This window comes from Giraffa tippelskirchi, chromosome 13 (genome assembly GCF_054371585.1).
Source record: "Giraffa tippelskirchi isolate mGirTip1 chromosome 13, T2T-mGirTip1v1.2.pri, whole genome shotgun sequence".
NCBI lineage: Eukaryota > Metazoa > Chordata > Mammalia > Artiodactyla > Giraffidae > Giraffa > Giraffa tippelskirchi.
The window spans coordinates 2,865,256-2,884,552 of record NC_137287.1 but is presented as its reverse complement, the minus strand read 5'-3'; the positions used below and the strand labels follow the sequence as shown (position 1 = coordinate 2,884,552).

Here is a 19,297-nt window from a genome sequence, read left to right as displayed (position 1 = left end):
ATTGGTATTTTTCTGAAAAAGAAAGGTTTTCAATATTGTTCGATTTTGTTTTCCATAAAATTGCCTGCAATCTTCCTCAAGTTGGTTTTTATGACTAATGCATTTGAAATTGCTGACACCTCCCATTGATTTTTCCCAGTCAATCATAACATTTTAAGTTGCAAAAACATTCCTCTCTACAGGTGCTGAGGTATCCAGTAGGCTCAGAATAACTCTGATAAATAGAGGTTATTATCAATTTTATTATTTTTGTGGTAAAATGTGTAAATATTTCAGACTAAAAATTTACAGAGACTGTCTTTTTTGCTTCCACTGAGAATACCTTCTTTTATTCAATGGTGTAAAGCTGAAAGCATTTCCGCTAAGATTAGGAACAAGACAAGGATGTCCATTCTTGCCATTTCTATGCATCATAGTTTTGGAATGACAGTCCATCTAGTCACGACAATCCAAGAAGAAAAGGAAATAAAAGGAATTCAAATTGGAAAAGAAGTTAAACTGTCACTGTTTGCAGACGATAGGATACTATACATAGAAGATCCTAAAAATGCTACCAGAAAACTACTAGAGATCATCCACGAATTCAGTCAAGTTGCAGGACACAAAATTAATACACAGAAAGATACTGTATCTCTATACACTAACAACAAAAGATCAAAAAGGGAATCTAAGGAAAACAATCCCATTGACCATTGCCTCAAAAAGAATAAAAGATCTAGGAATAAATCTACTTAAGGAGGCAAAAGACCTGTACCCTGAAAACTATAAGACACTGATGAAAGAAATCAAAGAGGACTTGAAGAGATGGAAAGATTTACCATGTTCTTGGATTGGAAGAATCAATACTGCCAAAATGACTGTTCTGCCCCAGGGACTCTACAGACTCAATGCAATCCTTATCAAATTATGAATGGCATTTTTTTTTTTTTTTTTTGCAAATCTAGAACAAAAAAAAATCCTAAAATTTGTATGGGAACATAAAAGACCCCAAGTAGGAAAAGTGATCTTGAGAAACAAAAATGGAGCTGGAGGAATCAGGCCTCCTGACTTCAGGCAGTACGGTGAAGCTACAGTCATCACAGCAGTGTAGTCCTGGCACAAGAACAGAGACACAGACCAGAACAGGAGGTCCAGAAGGAAACCAACATGACCACAACCAATCAGTTCACAGGAGAGGAGGAGAGAGTCTACAATGGAGACGTTCTCTTCAATAAGTGCTGCTGGGAAAACTGGACAGCTCCATGCAAAATAATTAAATTAGAACATTCTCTAACACCATACACAAAATAAACTCAAAAATGGATTAAAGACCTAAATGTAAGACCAGATACTGTAAAACTCTAAGAGGAGAACAGGCAGAACATTCTTTGACATAAATTGCAGCAGTATCTTTTTGGATCCACCTCCTAGAGCAATGAAAATAAAAATAAACAAGTGGGACCTAATTAAACTTAAAAGCTTTTACACAGCAAAGGAAACCATAAACAAAATGAAAAGACAATCCACAGAACGGGAGAAAATATTGCAAATGATGTGACCAACAAGGGAATTAATCCCCAATATACAAAAATAGTCCATGCAGCTCAGTGTTAAAAAAACCAAACAACCCAACCAAAAAGTGGGCAGAAGGTCTGAATAGGTACTTCTCTGAAGAAATCATATAGATGACCAAAGGGCACTGAAAAGATGCTCAACATCACTAATCACTAGAAGAATGCAAATCCAAACTACATTGAGGTGTTACCTCACACCGGTCAGAGAACACTTACTCAATATTCTGTAGTAACTTATACGGTAAAAGAATCTGAAAAAGAACACATACTGGTTATGTGTGACTGAATCATTTTGCTGTACACCCGAAACTAACACAACATTGTAAGTCAGCTGTACTCCAATGTAAAATAAAGACTGAAAAAATTCTGTGAAGAGTTTATTATATGACTCTCTTGAGTGTTTCACTAATCAAAGATGCTGTGAAAGTGTAAGTACGGTTAATTTATCAAATTAAAAAATAGAGGGGCTCCATCTGAACATTCTTTCTGCAAATTTAGAAATTCCCAGTCACAATTTTAGAATTTTAAAGTGAATTCTTGTACATGGTTTGAACTCATCATTTGTTTATTTCCTTGCTTACTTTTGTGGGAACGAATTTCAATACCTTCCTGATTACAGACTTTATTTTCAATAATTGCACTTTGCTGAGATCCTTAAGTTTGAAAGATCTTTTGGCATCCATGATTAATTAAAATTTTCCAATGTATTTGGGGAAAAATGTGCCCTAAATTTGGAGGATTCATTTATTAAACTTAAAGCAAAACAAACAAAAAACCAAAAAAACCCCCAAACAAACCCTCACTACCATTGTTGTTGTTCAGTCGCTCAGTCGTGTCCGACTCTTTGCGACCCCATGGACTGCAGCCCGCCAGGCCTCCCTGTCCATCACCAACTCCCAGAGCTTGCTCAAACTTATGTCCATCGAGTCGGTGATGCCATCCAACCATCTCATCCTCTGTCGTCCCCTTCTCCTCCTGCCTTCAATCTTCCCAGCATCAGGGTCTTTTCTAATGAGTCCGTTCTTTGAATCAGGTGGTCAAAGTATTAGAGCGTCAGCTTCAGCTTCAGTCCTTCCAATGAATATTTAGGGTTCATTTCCCTTAGGATGGACTGGTTTGCTTAAATGAAATAGTTTTTTTTTTTTTCTCAATGCTGAAACATCTCTAAAATGCACTGATGATGGGAAGCAGAGAGAGAAGGTTTTGAAATTTTTTCTTTTAAATTTAGCACCATCATTGAAATCATTCTGTGGTTCAGTTACTCTGTGAATACAAAGCTGTTTGCAAATGGCAACAGGCACAGTTTCTGCCTCTATTGGTAGAAGCTTGCTTCGTATTTGAAACAGTTATGTGGGTACCATAACTAGTTCCAAGTATGCTTTTGCCAAACAGATTTTAATAATTTAGTAAGAGTGCTATTTTTACCTCAACATTATTCTTCATAAAATTTTGTATTATATGATCACTCCCCCAAATCATTTTATCTTCAATGTTGAAGCCTTTTAACTGAAATTTCAAAGATTCAGATTTGAAACTGAAGTTTCAAAGATTTTTTTAAGAGGTTTCGCCTTCAAAGAGATGACTTTTCAAAGGCTTTACTTTGATTATATGAACTGGATGAAAAAGACCACACTAGTATTGGAATGAACTGATTTTCTATTTGAAACATCTCATGGTGTTGATACAATACCAGCATCATTTAACTGTTTGTGAAATTCTTCTGATGAAATAGACATTTTAACAGCTATTGCTTCACTTTTTATAGATAGGCAGTAAAACTGGGGAGTAAAAATGAGCAACACTGATTTAGAAGAACACTCATTTGATCTAAATGAAAAGTCATGCTCGGAAGAGTCTCGTGGAAATCGACCTTCTACAGCTGCAGAGGTTACGCTGTTACCTGGGAAAGGCTGTGCTCAGTTAACCTACGGAGAAGGCAATGGCACCCCACTCCAGTGCTCTCGCCTGGACAACCCCAGGGACGGAGGAGCCTGGTGGGCTGCAGTCACGGGGTCGCGAAGAGTCGGACACGACTGAGCGACTTCACTTTCCCTTTTCCCTTTCATGCACTGGAGAAGGCAATGGCAACCCACTCCAGTGTTCTTGCCTGGAGAATCCCAGGGACGGTGGAGCCGGCTGGGCTGCCGTCTATGGGGTCGCACAGAGTCGGACACGACTGACGCGACTTAGCAGCAGTTAACCTACGAAGTAGACACTGGGGTGTTTTCAGCAGGCTGGCCTTTCTCCTGGCTCTCACGGGAGGAGTGCTGTCCACACGGCCTCCACTGTGGTTGTTGTTCGGTCACTCAGCCGCGTCCGAATCTTTACGACCCCGTGGACTGCAGCACGCCAGGCTTCCCCGTCCTCCACTATCTCCCAGAGCTTGCTCAAACTCATGTCCATTGAATCGGTGATGCCATCCAACCACCCCAGCTCCTGATGGCCTCTTCTCCTCCTGCCCTCAATCTTTCCCAGTGTCATGGTGAGCGGTAAATGTTGACACGCATATTGTGTCAGTTATGTACTTGTCATCAGCTTTCTGCAGATGTGGAAATTCAGTCCTTAGTTTTTCTTAAACATGCACTTTCACTTTTCATTTCCAGTTTATTATTACTGTAAGAGTTTGTTGTGAAATAAAAAGGCATTACCCAACCATAAAATACATAACTAGGTGTTGATCTAGCCCATGTAATAAAGCTGCAAACGGCTACAGCAAGAGTGCTGAGGATTCTAACACACTCGCCAACAGGGGCTCAAGTCTCTGTTTCTCATATAAATTCCACACACGCCTACAATATTTGCTTCCCCATTTCTCACCAGCCTCACCAACTGCTAGAATGGTAGCTTCACACATTCTGCAGGTCAAAGCACAGGCAGCTACACTTCCCTTCAACCCAAGTTGGACCATAAAGAAGGGTGAGTGCCAAAAAACTGACGCTTTTGAACTGTGGCGCTGGAGAGGACTCTCTTTGAGTCCCTTGGGTAGCATGGAGATCAAACCAGTCAATTCTAAAAGAAATCAACCCTGACGCTGAAGCTCCAACACTTTGGTCACCTGATGCAAAGAGCTGACTCACTGGAAAAGACCCTGATGCTGGGAAAGAGTGAGGGCAGGAAAAGAAGGGGGTGACAGAGGATGAGATGGTTGGATGGCATCACCAACTCAATGGACATGAGTTTGAGCAAACTCTGGAAGATAGCGAAGGACAGAGAAGCCTGGTGTGCTGGCGTCCATGGGGTCGCAGAAGAGTTGGACGCAACTTAGCAACAGAACAACCGCCCCCACCCACCGGCCCCCAAACAGAGTCAGCACCGTGCAGCCTCCCCTGAGCCCACTGTTTCCTCAGGGGGTCCTCGACAGGCTCTCTCTGAAACACAGGTGTCACTTTCTGTTGGAAACGTGAGGAAGCACAGTGTGGACGATCCCAGATCGCCTTTCAGATTTTTGTCACATGTGAGTGAAAACTCCATCTCCTGCATGTACGTTGCACACACGACTGGACAAGGTGAGGGCTGAAGCTCCAGGTACACAACAAGACCTTCCTACCTGGGCTTATTCTTCCACAGTGATTATAGCCCTGCGGAATCAGAAATCTAGACAAGTGCTGCCCTGGACAACAGGAATAAACTATTCCAGGCAAATCAGGAGGTTGGGTCACCCCAGTGGTGATACATAGGAGACTGACCTATCTGTGATAAACAGGTAAGTAGTATATGACAGTTACACAGATGACGGATAATGATACCGTCCTCCTACAACCGAGTTCCTCTGATGAGTTTATGATTATCCCCTGCCTCTCCAAACACCTGTTCCCGTCTAGATAGATTAAACTCCTTTCTTGTCCAACACCTGTTTCCCTCTAGAGAGAGCGGAAGCAAACAAGAGGGTGGCCAACACCGAGCAGGACCCTGCGGCCTCTCCGTTTGCAGGACTCCCAGCCTCCCAGGCCTCTGTGAGCTCCACAGGGCAACGCGCGCATGTGTGTGTGTTTAGTCGCTCAGTCGTGTCCGGCTCTGAGAGTCCACGGACTGCAGCCCACCGGGCCCCTCTGTCCATGGGATTTCCCAGGCAACAATACTGGAGTGGGTAGCCATTTCCTTCTCCAGGGGATCTTCCTGACCCACGGATCAAACCCGCGTCTCCTGCGTTGCAGGTGGATTCTTTACTGCTGAGCCATTGGGGAAGTACTTCCAAAGGGCAGGTTCAGTTACTAACTAGAGACATGCAGAAAGGTGCATTTCCTGATTGCTCCTCAGGCACGTGGATAACCATTTGATTATGAGATCACTGATCTCTTCTGCAGAACCAAGGCCCCCATCCAGGTGGCGGACGGTCACTGCAGGCTGAGCACAAGCCTAGGGACCCCAGACTGGCTGATGATTGACACCCCTGTTCCCTCACCACCAACCAATCAGAGGAGGGCTACACGCCCTGCAGTCCTTCCCCTACATCTTGCCTAGAAACACTTCTTCCCTGAAACTCATCAGGGACTTCAAGTCTTTTTTTTTTTTTGGCTGCACTGAGGGGCATGCGGGATCTTAGTGTCCCAACCAGGGATCAAACCCGTGCCCCCTGCAGTGGAAGCATGGGGTCGGGAAGATCCCCTGGAGAAGGAAACACCAACCCACTCCAGTGTTCTTGCCTGGATGATCCCGTGGACAGAGGAGCCTGGCGGGCTACAGTCCAGGGGGTCACAGAGAGTCCGACACGACTTAGTGACTGAACAGTGACACCAGCAAGAAAGGTGATAAGTACACGGTACACAGACGACACAGACAGATGAGGGACGATGAACAGTTAAGTGATGACAGACCGATCAATTAATCATTTTGCTAATTGTCGGTTACTTTTAGAGCTAGTAATTGACCGTGCTCGAGGGGACCGCTGATATTTGGTAAAGTCACTGTTTTGTGTAATGTTAAGCAGAGTTTGGTCTGACTGTGTACCGAGAAGTCTTCTACTCAAGGAACTTGGAATTAATCTAAGCTTTAGCTCCCTTATCTTTAAAATGAGGGTAACAAACACTTCTGGATCCTAATACACAGGTGTGCTATTAAATAAGATGGTTCTGTGAGTGCACTTTGAAAACTGTTAAGTAAAAGCCCCGTCCTTTCATAAGAGAAGGAGCTCTGATGTAAAACTCAGTCACCGCAGACCGTCTCAGCGTTTCCGCCAAATCCATCAGGGAAGAAGAATACACCGTTTCCTCCGGGAAGATAAGAGACATGGAATAGTGATGACAGTTTATATTCCTCCATAGATTTTCTTTTCTTCCAACTAAAAGATATCATCTATTGTGTTCGATCTTTTAATTAAAAATATTTATCAAAGTATCATGTACATGTAGTTAAAAAATCAAATAGTATCACAAGGCTTATAAGGAAAATCAGTCTTCCCACCCCCAAGTCCTGTTCCTCTCAGATAACTGCTTTTAACTTTTTTTTATTGTGGTAAAATAAATGCACCATAAAACTGACCATTTTAACCATTTATCAGGGCTTCCCTGATAGCTCAGTTAGTAAAGAATCCGCCTGCAATGCAGGAGACCTCGGTTTGATTCCTGGGTCGGGAAGATCCACTGGAGAAGGGAAAGGCTACCCAGTCCAGTATTCTGGCCTGGAGAATTCCGCGGACTGTATAGTTTGTGGGGTCTCAGAGTCAGACATGACTGAGCGACTTTCACTTTCAACCATTTTTAAGTGACCAGTTCTGTGGCGGTGAGCTCACTCACAGTGCTGTACAATCATCACCACCACCATCTCCAGAATCATCTCATTTTACCAAGCTGAGACTCTGTACCCATTCAACACTAACCTCCCACCCTTCTCCCCCAGACCCTGGTACCCACGAAATCCCCTATTTTCTGTCTCCGTGACCCTGACTCCTCCAGGGACCCCACAGAAGCGGAATCGCAGTGTCTGTTCTTCTGTATCTGGCTTATCTCACTGAGCATCACATCCTCACGGTCCGTCCGTGTGGTAGCAGCTGTCAGAATTTCATTGCTTTTTAAGGCTGAGTAATATCCATCTATATAGGCATTTATGTATAAATGGAATACACTATTGATAAAATACCATATATAAAATGTGCAGACCACACGCTGCTTATCCATTCATCTGCTACCTGGACTGTCTCCACTTCTTGTCCACGGTGACTAATGCTGCTTTGGAGATGAGGCTCAGCAGAAAGTGCTGCATCTGAAACAGTTCATGTTAGAGTCCACCCAGCCCCCAGACAGGATACCTGGTCTTCTCATCTGGACAGAATCCGACGCTTGGAGACCCAGCATTGCTCCTTCAGCTGCCTCTGCACGAAAACCTCATTGCTGTGAACAAAGCCACGTCGTGGTAAATTAATTCTTGTCGAGAGGTTGGCAACATCAGATGTGAATATAAGTGGAAACTTTCAGTTGCTTCAGATGAAGAGACGAACCTACTGGTCACTGGTTTCTCTCTCGGGTGTTAGGGTGTTTCGGAGGCAGGAGCCCAAGTGATGCTGTGACCCTCTGTGGCCCCTCCACCTGCTGGAGGAGGGAGTGAGTGATGTGTCAGGGGGACCCGCGAGGACCCCCCAGGGCTGAGTAAGTCGTCCTCGACTGGGAACACGGTCGGATGAAATCTGCAGGACCACTCCAGCTCCAGGCGTGGGGGCTCAAAGGGTCTTGCCAGCCCTGCCCTTGCGCCCTCTGGTTTCCGGGAGCAGCCAGGGCGACACCACCATCCATTTCTCCAGAGAAAGCTCAGTGGGCAGTGGTGACGCCTTCCTGCATTTCCAAGAGGAAACCCCTTCACTGATGAGCTGGAGGAAGTGGACTCTGAGCAGGCCAGGGAAGCTCTGAAGCTCTGAAGACACAGGCATCGAGGGCAGAGTCTCGGACACCCGAGAGGATGCAGACAGAGAGCTCCCGGGCAGGTGGGGGAGGATGGACACCGAGGACGGGGGCAGGCGGGGCCGGGCCGGCGCCTCTGGGGACCGAGGGGCGCTAACCCCCCAGCCAGAGCGCTCCCAACCCCTGCCCCCCGCACGAGTGCTCCCCGGAGCGATGGGAGCTGTGGAGGCGCTTCCTCCTGGCAGTGTCCTCGCCTGCACCGTCACGCCGCCCCCTCTGTCTCTCTGTGCTTCGCCGGTTCCTCCTCTGCAGCTCACCGCTGAGATGTCGGTGTTGCCAGAGACTTCGGGCTTGGAGCTCATTCCTAGAGCCCCACCCACCTCGGATGTACCACAAATAATGAAGAGAATCCCAAGTGAAATGAAGGTAGGCGGGAACAGTTTTGTGCTACAAAGCCCATTTCTCGGGCAGACCCCAATCTGCAGGACGAACACCAGATGCCTCCTGCCCACAGCCTTCACACAGGAACTCTTGGGTTGGGCGCTTGGCTGACCTGCCGAGCCCGGGTCGGCCCTCGGACAGCCCCCTCTGTCCCGGAGTCTAGGCGCCCTGGTCCCCCCTCTTGCCCCTTTCAGATGAGCTGTTAGCACGTAACACCTGCAGCATCTCAGGCATGACCCCGCTCAGGTGTGGAGACCACCTGCAGCTTCTTTGCTTCCTACCGTGGGTCTCACTTTCCTTCCGAGGCAACCCCGCCCTGGTGGATGGAAGGGTGGGAGGGAGCCTCTGCCTCCCCCAATACCACCTACTGGGCAGACACTCAACTGGCCAGCCTTCCTGTTCCCCAAGGAGACAGCTGTGGGCCCAGGGGCAGCCTCGTCCTCAGGGCACTGGGTCCAGGGAGAAGACCCCCAGCCTCACCCCTGTGGGTTTCCAACAAGAGGGGGCTGCTTTGCCCCAGTTCTCGGCTCCCGTCCGCCGAGAAGTGGGCTTCCTCGTTCTGCTCCCGGGCGCTCAGGGGGAGTCTGAAGCTCCCTCCTGGTAGGATAACTGGGGTCTATTTTCTTGCCCCCAGGAAGCAGCTTGGCCACTGCAGGCCCTGCCTCATGGTGGTGTTGGTGCTGACCCTCCAGAAGTGTGGCTGAAACCCCACCAGGTGTTGGATCCCAACAGCAACTCCTTCTGGTGTCACTTGCTTCCGGAACTTCTTCAAAATCAACTTATCCGAATCACAGGTTCTCACACAGGCCCAGTCTGGGACATGAGACTGCTCAGCTGGACCGAGCACGGGCTCATCAAACAAGGGTGTCTTCCTCAAAACTCCCTCCAGGTCGTTCCTTAGGGCGTCCATCAATCGGAGCTGTTACTGTGAGAGCTTTGCCGGGTCCTGCTACGATCGCCCCATTGAAAGACCCACCGTGAACCGCTGAAGACGCATGGTGAGCTGAACGGTGCCCCCCACAACCAGAGAGGTGTGCATCCTAATACTGGGGATCCGCGAACGTGGTCTTATTGGAAAAAAGGTCTTTGGAGATGTAATTAAGGATCCTAAGATGAAGGGACCATCCTGGGTTATCTGGGCGGCCCCCCAATCCAGCGACCAGCGTCCCCACGAGGGACAGAGAGCACCGTGACAAGAGGCAGAGACAGCAGTGACGTGGCCACAAGCCAGGAGCACCACCAGCCACCGGGGGCTGCAGGAGGCAAAGAACGGGCTCTCCTCCAGAGTCGTCCTACCGGCGCTGGATTTTGGACTTCTGGCCTCCACAACCACGAGAGGAGACATTTCTGTTGTTTTGAGCTGCTCAGCGTGTGATGTTTTGTTAGAGCAGCCGCAGGAAATGGACGCAAGCCTAGACCTCAGAATCACACACATGTCAACCCTTGACCCTCACCTGAGACTCCCTGAGACGCTGACGCACTGGGCTCAGATTTAACCGTCGTGGGTAAGAAATGCAGCGCTGCTCGGTCAGTGGTGAGTCGTCTTCCGGGGAGCAGACAGTAACGCCCTCATCTCAGACCCTTTCTATTCACTACCGTGTTACAGCGTCTCCCAGACTCTGCCAAGAAAATACCCAGTGGTGGGTGTAGGGCTCTCTCTCTCTCTCTCTGTCTCTCGCTCTTGCACGCAAGGATGCACGCCTTAGGGTCACACTTTTTCGTAAGAATTCTCTCACTGAAATATGTTTCATTTATTCTGTGGCCTCTTGGTCCAGAAAACTGATGGATTAATTCATTTGTTCATCCTTTATGCATTTACTGGATGCTTTTTTGTTTACATAATATTTTTACCAAGGCCCTTGGGAAACAAGAGTTAGTACAGAAGAACAGTAGATGGCATGTAGAGTGGGGAATACTGAAACAAAATAGATTAAGAGGGAAGAAAACATGCATCTAAAATGTGTATTGTGGATGCTTAACACCCTACCGCTGGATTAGTATTGATGCCTCACGCGGGATGCAGCCCGCCCGTGCCAACAGCAGTTGCTCCAAACGACAGAAGAATTCCAGTATGTCTCAGAACATACAGAGAAGGAGAAAAATCACATTCAACAGCACTCAACATGGGGGCAACTGCGTTAGTGTTGATAAACATCCGCATGGCACCTACATGCCACAAGATTTTACCTGACAGCTCTGATTTCAAATATTCTGTCTTTTGGTCAGATTCTGTGTTATAATTTGCGCACCGAGCTATAGGAACAAGCCTCTGAACCATGAAAACCATCTGTTCATCTATTCAACAAACGGCTGAGTGACACAAAGTGGAAAATCACAGATTTTGGACTCAGGTTCCATGCCTGTGTCTTGGGCAAGTCATCTCACGGGCCTCTGCACCCACTTCTTCACCTGTGAAGTAAGGATGGTCTCTAGTAGGGAGGCAAGAAGATCATCCAAGTTCTGCGGTGAGATTGTGGAGAACTGACCACGTTCCTTTTCCTCCTGTTAGACCCTCACTCGTAACTAGAGGGCCTCCCGTGCAGCCCTCAGCCCAAGGGTGGGGGACAGCAGGAACACCAAATCGAATCACTGAATCTTAAGTTCCAAAGAACTAAGTCCTAAACACAAGACAGATTTGGCACAAGCTCTGTGGCGTCAACATCCCCAAAGTTCACGTCACTCTCGAGGAAATAAATCTCCCGTGACTTTGCGGAGAAGGGACTTGGAAAAGAGCAGAGCTGAGATGCTGGCGAGGTTTCTGCTGCCTGAATCCTCCCACCAGGTGAGTACAAAGGTTGCAGGAAGGTGGCGGGGGGGGGGGGGAGGAGGGTGGTCCGCATGTGTGGGCTCAGCAAGAGTCAGTAGGTGAATGAACAAAGAGGACATCGATCACACCCGCTAAACACTCCCGCAGAACACGGAGATGTGAACTCTAGACACCAGCTTTTCAAAGAGCTCACCTCACCTGCAACATGGGAATGCCGACCACGTGTTACAGAAGGGATACGGGTCACTGGAGTCGGGGAAATTCGAGTTCAGATTCTACCTACAGCAGGAGATGCCGCACCAGGCGGGCCTGGGGGACTTAAAACATGGCAGAAGCGATGGCTCGTCCTGTCTGGATCAGGTTACAGAGGACACCGCTTGTTCCCATCCCAAGCTGCCCCTCTCCGAACCCTCGTGCTGCCGGGAGCTGCCTGCCGTGTCTCGAGCAGCCCTTTGGAGGGGCTCACCTGGTGAGGAGCTGATGGCCACGTCTGGGAACTTGGGAGCCCATCTTCCAACCCAGTCAAGCCTTCATCTTCAGCCCCGGCTAACCTGACTGTGCTCATGAGACCCCCCACCCCACCCCCACGCCAGCACCGCCAGCCAAGCCCCTGCCAGGCTTCCGACCCCCAGAAACCACGCAGGACAGTCAGTGTGAGGCACTGCGAGTTTCGAGGGTCAGGGGTAATTTGCTGCATGGCTTCCCAGGTGGCGCTAGTGGTCAAGAACCTGCCTGCCAATGCAGGAGACAGAGAGACGTGGGTTAGATTCCTGGGTCTGGAAGAGGAAGTGGCAACCCACTCCAGTGTTCTTGCCTGGAGAATTCCATGGAGAGGGGAGCGCAGCAGAATCAGAGTCGGACACGACTGAGCGCCTGAGTACACGAGTGCCAGCTACTGTGCCACCTCTCCCGGCTCCTCCTAGGTGACCTGGGGCATGTGCGGCTTCTCACTTCTTATCCATAAAACGGGTCTGGGCAGCCACTGCCTGCCCACCCACATCCCCTGGACTCTCCTAGAGGTCCCTGCAAGGGGGTGTTATACACACCACGCATCTTAGTGAGGAGGCAGATTCCCAAATACACAATCCAGGAAGTGAAGGTTGACCAGACGGTCAGCAAGCCCAGCGGCTGGGCTATTCCTTACACCCACAATCTAACATCTAGATTCTGATGGAATCACAGCCCCATCCGCAGAGAACAGGCCCCGGGGCTCAGAGGCGTAGGTGGGCCCAATGACAGTGAGGAGAGAGGTGTCTCACGCGGAGCCCAGCTCTGCCCATGCCCTGCGGGCTGGTGCTCTCTCACCCAGCTGGACCTCAGATCCTTCGACAAGTTTCCTTATTCCTGTTCTAAGCAGTGAGCACACGGAAGGGGTCGGAGGCCGGCAGAAGCGCACGGACGACCGGAACTCGCGGGGGCTGCCCGGGCCTCCTCTTGCTGCCTTGCTGTGGGCACTGGTGCCCTGTGATAGCAGACCAGTGGTACCACATGGGTTTCTGAGGTGGCGCTAGTGGTAAAGAACCCGCCTGCCAATGTAGGAGACTTAAGAGGCGTGGGTTTGATCCCTAAGCGGGGAAGATCCCCTGGAGAAGGAAATGGCAACTCACTCCAGTACTCTTGCCTGGAGAATCCCATGGACAGAGGAGCCTGGCGGGCTACAGTCCACAGGGTCTCAAGGAGTCGGACACGACTGAACCCACTTGGCATGCATGTGTGGTGCCATATTAGGCAGAGCCCATTAAAACCATGACTACACTGACCCACAGTCATTGAGACCCGGAGCCTCGTTCTTCTGCCGGTAATGATCCATGATTTACAGAGACATTTGCCCTCTTAAGGGGTAACCCCTTGGATTGCTGGCTTGGAGTTAAAGGATGGCTGGAGGGGTGAGCGGTATTCTTACAATTCCCCCAAATACTGACCCCTTAACACTGGCCTCATTAGCAGCCTGCTGTAAGGATGTGGCCCAGACAGAAGCCCCCCTCAGCAAAACCCGGCTGTTACACGTGCCAAGTAAGTGAGCAGGCTCCTCTATTCCTCCCGGCAACACCTGTTAACACCAACGTTTGAAAGAACCGTAACCGGTGTTGTTCAATTGACGGCTGTGTATTCCAGGGAAGCTCATGTATTCTCATCCACTTAAGGAGGGTCTTTTTTATGGAAATCATTATGAACAATTTAAAAACAACCACCCTAAGTATATATTTTAAAGTTGATGAACAGCTTTGTGAATCGATAATACATTTGTTGTTTAGTCTCTAAGTCATGTCTGACTCTTTGCGACCCTATGGACTGTAGTCCGCCAGGCTCCTCTGTCCATGGGATTTCCCAGGCAAGAATCCTGGAGTGGATGGCCATTTCCTTCTCCAGGGGATCTTTCCGACCCAGGGACAAAACCCACATTACCTGCATTGGCAGGCGGATTCTTTACCTCTGAGCCACTAGGGAAGCCCTAGATAATACATTTATGTGGTTCAAAATTTACAAGCTACAAAATAGGACCTAGTGAAAATCTTCCTTCCAGCCTGCCTCAGGCTACCTAGTTCTTTTCTCAAGATGCAACTGATCTCATCTGTCATCACACACATGTACCGTCTGCCCTCCACACCCGCAGATGCAGAACCATGGATGTAGGGGTGGGAGTGGGGTGACTGTATAGGACCATCAACTATAAGGGACTTGAACATCCGTGGATTTTGGTGTCTACTGGGGGTCCTGGAACCCATGCCCTGTGAATACTGAGCGGCAACTGTATATGTTTCCAGACATATTTTTAATGTACAACCAACTAGGTGTATGTGTGTGGATGTAGGTCTATACATGTGCATATACACAGACAGCCATGTGTGCATACAGTGGTGGGCAGAGGGGACGCGCTGCCGTAGATAACTGGCTGCTGGGAAGGAGGTCCTGATTATGTGGTGGCAGAACGCTTAGCCAGTGGTTCCCATGGTAACATGGAAACCAGGAAATGTTTGTAATGACCAGATGGATCTTGCCAAGATTTCCAGGCAAAATGGCCAAAGTGCCTGCTGGTTTCTTTATGCTAAATTTCCTCGTCTCTGAACCTTCTCTTCATAGCCTTTGTCCTCAAAAAACTTTTGTCGCTAGCATCTTATTAGGGAATTTAGACCTTTGTGATATGAATGGCAAATGTTTTTCTAAGTTTGTCATTTGTCTCATGAGTCTGCTTAGGCTGGGCTGTCGTATAGAAGTTACTAGTACTGCTATTGTGTGATCAAATCTGTTTTTTTCTCTTACAGTTTCTGAATTTGTATTGTGGATACACAGCTCCCCAAATCCAAGATTATTTTATAACCTAACATTTTCCTTGATTATGTTTGTGGCTTTCTTTTAAAAATAACTTTGTTCTAATTTATTTATTGTTTTTGTGGATGTGGGAATGACTACCCAGTTGTGCTCACACTACTGAGACACCAACTTTGTCATAAATGAAGCTCTCATAAATGTTTTGGGTCTATTTCTGGACTTTTTATTCTGTTCCACTGATTTTTCTGTCTATTCACTTGTAGGTCCTACAGCGTTTTAGAGAAGGCAGGCTTAAAATTACTATCTGGTAGGACTGTTCTTCTCTTCTTCAGATGTTCCTTTCTGTTTTCACCTGGTTTTCCACACCAACTCGACATCATTCAAGTACACTGGACACACACACACACAATCTATTGGGATTGTGATAGGGTGATGGTAGGTTTGATTTTGGAAGTAATTTTCGAAGTGTGGGCCTCTCATTCTGTAGATCTTCTGATGCCAAGAATGTGATATATGTTCCCTCTTATTCTAGGCTGATTCTCAGCCCCCAGGAGAATATTAAAGTTCTCTTCATAATGAACCTGCATATTTTATTCTTAGGTATTTTATCTTTGCAGTTGGGCTGTCCCTGCCTTTTTTAGGGAACTTCTTCTGTTATATCTTCTCATTAGTTGTGTTATAAGGTAAGCCATTCTTTGTGTATTAATATTGTTTCTTTTTCTTTTCTCTTTGTCTGCAGTTTTATACAAAGTCTCTCTTCTCTCTGTGACTTCCACTCTGCCCCCACCCTCACCACTTTGCCCCCACCCCCACCGCGCCTTCTCACATCCAACCTCCCCTTTCAGAGGAACTCTGACTCGGGCTGGCACCTGATTTACGCTGCTGTGAGCAAGGCGGGGCCCCTTTCTCGCGGGCGGTGCGCTTGCAGCCCTTTCCCGAGCTGGGCAGCTCAGCTGCTCAGATGTCTCGTTTGCAAAGACAGTTCTGATCCACAGGGAAGACGGCCTGGTGACAGCAGATATCAGCAGTGGAGCTGGGCCTGGCCTGATGACATCAACCCCAGACCAAGGGGAGGCCTGCCCTTGGACTTTTTGGTTACACAAAGCAGCAAATCCTGTTTTGTACAAAATCACATTGACTTGATCCATTTCACCCCCACACCCAAAGCTTTCCCTGTGACTCAGGCAATGACCTCCCTTTATCCTCCATTCGCTGAGCACCCCTTCGTGCCAGACAAGTGTCATGGCCCAGGGACGTCCGCAGTCAAATACTGGAGATTTATTCTGTTCTCTTGAATGAGTCGTGTTTTCTTGATTCTTGGTGTTGCTTGTAGCTTTGCACTGGCATCTGCATGTTTGAAGAAACAGCCCCCTCTAGGTCTTGTGGGCTGACTTTGACCGAAAAGACCTTTGCCGGTCAGGTGGTAGGGAGCCGGGCCTTTGTTCCTCACTGCCCGCATGTCCAGTCTTTTCTCTCGCTCTGGCTGCCGTCCGACTGGGAGGCGAGGTAGAAACTGGCCCCTCAGGTCCCCCGACTGGCGGCTGGAGCTCGAATGGCTGTGTCTGCCTCTCCTCCATCTGCTTGGTCACTTGCAGAATGACTCAGGCCACCAAGGAGGCTTGACCACTATGGAGTTTTAAGTGGTTTTTAATTGTGCAATTTTACATGGCTGTCATCCCTAGCTATGGCTCAGAGCATACGTGGCCCAGACCACTGTTCAAAGGTGGGAAGCATACTGAACTCTGAATTTTAAATACAAGTTAAATAGGAGAATAAAAAAGAAATAGGGAGACTTCAAATTTGTCTCTAGATGACACTTGGCAGCTCTTTATGAGTCATAAATTACCACTGCCGTGTCAAAAAGGACACACTGAGGTTCTTTTCTGTTTTAAAAACTAGTGTTACAGCACAAAGCCACGGCCCTGCCTGACTTGTCCCCCACCTGCTGGGAGAGTCCACCCATCTCTGCCCCCAGTTCAGTGTTTGCGCAGAGATGCTCACAGGTGGTTACTTGAGACCACCTCTCTCATCTTTTCACTTACAATAAAACACAAGGCTTGTTTCTAAAACAGTTAGTTTTGAAATTGAAGCTGCAAGAACATCAAACATCTGCCTAACTTTTGGGTACACTGTAAGGAGTCTCAACCTCAGACTGCAAGGAGATGAAACCAGTCAATCCTAAAGGAAATTAACCCTGAATATTCTACGGAAGGACTGACGCTGAAGCTCCAACACTTTGGCCACCTGACTTGAAGAGTCGACTCGTTGGAAAAGCCCCTGATGCTGGGAAAGACTGGGGACAGGAGGAGAAGGGGGCAGGAGGGGACGAGATGGTGGGATGGCATCACCCACTCAATGGACATAAGTTTGAGCAAATCCCGGGAGACAGTGGAGGACAGAGGAGCCTGGTGCGCTGCAGGCCACAGGGTCACAAAGAGCTGGACGTGACTCAGCAACTGAACAACAGCAACGTTCGGCCGTGTGCCCATTTTTAGGATAAAATGGACAGCTGAAATCCAAGGTAGATTTCAATATAAATTTTTTATTTTACATTTTAAATAAATCTAGCCTTTTCTATCGTTTTGGAAAACTACATTTCCCTACATTTCATGAAATAAGTATGTTTATATAATTACTTGTGTTAAATCTGCTTTCAAAGTTATGCGGACCCACATGAAGTGTTTTAACTCCACTCCATGCATACAGAATTACCTGATCACCTTGGCTGATGCTGAGAACCCCATGTCTGAGTTCCACCCTACAAGCTTCTGGATAGAGTTAGTGGGAAGAGGACTTTACAGAAGATTTGAGGGAGAGATGAGCAGCAGCTGCTGTTCCCGGAACACCCTGAGCAGACGCAGGGATGGGCACACGCCAGGGGTCCCACTCCGCCCAGGGTGGCCAGCACCCTCTCCTTCCACCTGCAGACCCTCGGCCGTGGGCCAGAGGGACAGCAGCCATCCGGTGTTTACCACTGAGCCTCCCAGGAGGTCTTACAATGGATCCTACGACGATGTAATGCTGTGAAAGAGGCTGGTATTCAGAAAATACAGGGAAACTCTCAAGTAAATTCATAACTAAATGCGATTTTGTTTTTATTTCTTTGCACGATATTTCTCAAGCCCTCAAACCCAAAGCCAACAATCCCCCAGATCCCACGAAGCCATATCTGGAGGAGAACACAGTCGCTGTATCTGTATCTTATTTTTGGGACCTGGCACAGACGCTTCACAATGACTGAAGTGGCTGGTATTTTCCGCTCCCTGCTTTTGTGTGCTTCTTGCCAGGGGTTCAGAAAGCCTCTCCTAGCCTGACTCCTGATGCAAAGGTGGCTTTTGGATTCAGGTAAAATGTGGCTATTTGTGAAACCTCATCCTGGTGTTGAGTCCTTCCATTCCCCTTGGGATTTAAATGAACGCTTTCGACCACTGGGCGGCAGTGAGGACTGAATCTATTTGGGGTTTTAATTTGACACATGCAGTGCTTATTTTTTTTTTTTGTTTTAATTTGAATTAGGTAACAGCTTTTACACATTAGATGACATCCCAGTAAAATCTTGATTTCTGACCCCTCCCAGAAACCAATAGGAAGCATCAGCATTGTGGGTCCTCAAACCTGCCTGCCAACAGGTAGGGAAGGGGCTTGAGAAGCAGATGCCCTTTGGGGCTGGAAGCCCTGGTCCCCACCAAGCCTTGCTGTCTGAACCCGAGTCTGCCGTGTGCGTTCACTTGCCTGCCGGGATCCCCCGTGGGTGGTGGATCTGAGCCTCGGTCCTTCCCAGGACAGCTCCCCAGGTGCTGCCCCAGACGCCGTGAACTGAAAGGCGCTCTTCTCTGGCCACTGGGTCCTTTACACGCTGTCCGGCGCCTGGCCCTGCGAGCTGGCCTAGATGACTCAAGGTGAGCGGGGAAGCCTCGCCCCTCGTAGAAACTCACCCTTCAGTCAACTGACATTTCTTAAAAAAAATTTTCTGTATGGGAGATTTCAGCCCGCTTGTAAGCCTTTTATCCTCGTGTTTTTCTCCAGTTCTTTGTCGCCTCTCAGAGCTGTCAGTCCGGATGACATGATCAGTCTGTCCGTATCAGGCACAGCTGGAAAGTCAGGTCTCTTCTGGAGGCGCCAGCATTCTCTAGGGTGGCTGTGTCACTTATTACGGTACAGATTTCATACTGAAGTTTTCTTCCCCTCTATCAAAAGTCTGTCTTCTAATCATTTTCGGCTTTTTACACCAGATTCTTTCCAGAGGACTTTAGAAGCGGCTGTTGGGTCTGGTTGCAATGGGGTGCAGTGGGGTGCAGGCCCCCAATTCTGGCCCTATGTCCGTCTGCCTGCCCCTAACATCCCATACTCCAGCCAGAATGAATGCCAGCAGACCCATGGACGATGCACATATCTCTTCTCTTTGCTGAAAAGCTCCTTCCCCTCCCGTAGCTGGC

At 48.2% G+C, this 19,297-nt stretch overlaps 1 protein-coding gene and 1 long non-coding RNA gene across 2 annotated transcripts in view; one reads left to right on the top strand and one right to left on the bottom strand.

Moving 5' to 3' along the window:
- SDK1 (sidekick cell adhesion molecule 1) overlaps positions 1-19,297 on the bottom strand; it is an 840,913-nt gene that overhangs the window by 47,809 nt on the left and 773,807 nt on the right. The window lies entirely within an intron of this gene.
- On the top strand, positions 14,550-17,943 carry LOC145531108 (uncharacterized). The gene is made up of 2 exons (XR_014072192.1): positions 14,550-17,382; positions 17,568-17,943. It is a non-coding gene; the product is annotated as an uncharacterized LOC145531108 (long non-coding RNA).